Here is a 2,129-nt window from a genome sequence, read left to right on the forward strand (position 1 = left end):
TCCCACCTGTCTGTAAAAACGTGCTCTCTGTGAAATGCAACGGTGCCAAATCTTCCAACAGAGCAGATCAGACATCTCATTAGATTTCCATTATCTCAGTCTGTTATAGGATTTACACAATAGTTTACCTTTCACACGTACCTCTAATTTAATACATTACTGTACTTTATATGGATTATTATCGTAACAAATGCACTGATGTGGTCAAATGATATATAGCCTGTCAAGACGTGTTGCATGAATTCACAATGTAAATACAATTAAATAAAACAATAATGTCATTATTACTCACAATTTCAGACATTTTCAACATTCAGTATATTTTCCCCATTCTGCACTTGACAAGCAGTTCCCTTATTCCACCACTTGGCGCTGTTCTGTTCGTATGCATGGTAATGGGGCTGAACACTGTCAAGCTAACATTTATATTGATAAATCTCACACTTTGCGTGGTAATGATCCCTTGCATGGTTTACATACAGATTATCTCCTACGTATGATTGATAAATGAGGCCCCTGGTAATGAATAATAATCATTATTTTGATTAGAAGAATAATCTCAAAGTGCATAAAATAAACTAGAAAATAAAGTTTAACAAACAACACATTTGTATGTTTGGGGGGTTTGAACCAGAATTGTATTTTAGAACACAACAGGAGAGAATCAAAACTATGATGAGACGGGAGAAACATTCAAACTAAATGAAACCATAGCTGGTTTGTTGTTACTGATGGCCACCATTGATCACTTCCTCATTTACCCTAGCCGCACCCTCCATGGATCACTCCTTCATTTACCCTAGCCACACCCACCATGGATCACTTCCTCATTTACCCTAGCCGCACCCTCCATGGATCACTTCCTCATTTACCCTAGCCACACACCCCATGGATCACTTGGATCACTTCCTCATTTACCCTAGCCACACCCCCCAATGGACATGTATCATTGTTACAGAGTAAATATCTAGATATTATTACTTTATTACTGTTTCATTCACTTCTCACTTCCTGCTGACAGACTCTTATCCTGCCCCTCCTGCTGCTCCCCCTATGGACATTCCACAACAGACTCTTACCCTGCCCCCATCATCCAACAGACTCTTACCCTGCCCCCCAACAGATTCTTACCCTGCCCCCACCACCTGACAGACTCTTACCCTGCCCCCCAACAGACTCTTACCCTGCCCCCACCACCCAACAGACTCTTACCTTGTCCCCACCACCCAACAGACTCTTACCCTGCACCCACAACCCAACAGACTCTTACCTTGTCCCCACCACCCAACAGACTCTTACCCTACCCTCCCCACCCAACAGACGTATATCCTGCCCCCACCACCCAACAGACTCTTACCCTGCCCCCACCACCCAACAGACTCTTACCCTGCCCCCACCACCTAACAGACTCTTACCCTGCCCCCACCACCACCCAACAGACTCTTACCCTGCCCTCCCCACCCAACAGACTCTTACCCTGCCCCACCACCCAACAGACTCTTACCCTGCCCCACCACCACCCAACAGACTCTTACCCTGCCCCCACCACCCAACAGACTCTTACCCTGCCCACCACCCAACAGACTCTTACCCTTCCCTCCCCACCCAACAGACTCTTACCCTGCCCCCACCACCCAACAGACTCTTACCCTGTCCCCACCCAACAGACTCTTACCCTGCCCCCACCACCCAACAGACTCTTACCCTGCCTCCACCACCCAACAGACTCTTACCCTTCCCTCCCCACCCAACAGACTCTTACCCTGCCCCCACCACCCAACACTCTTACCCTGCCCCCACCACCCAACAGACTCTTACCCTGCCCCCACCACCCAACAGACTCTCATCCTGCCCCCAACAGACTCTTACCCTGCCCTTGTCCATGTGACTAATAAACTCTAAATGTATTATTATTATAATAATACTATTAATAGTTATTATTATTGTTATTATGAATAGAAGCATTATAAATAATGTTTTGTTATTTGTATTACTGCTGTTACCATGACAGCTATCTAGTTATCATTACTATTAATGCTGTTAATAAATGTCAACGTATAATAAGAAAGAAACCCTTTCCTCAACTACTTCCTTATAAATGGACTTCCTGTTTCAACACAGTGGGCGGA

The sequence above is a fragment of the Salmo salar genome, chromosome 08 (assembly GCF_965601325.2).
Source record: "Salmo salar chromosome 08, fSalSal1, whole genome shotgun sequence".
Classification (NCBI taxonomy): Eukaryota; Metazoa; Chordata; class Actinopteri; order Salmoniformes; family Salmonidae; genus Salmo; species Salmo salar.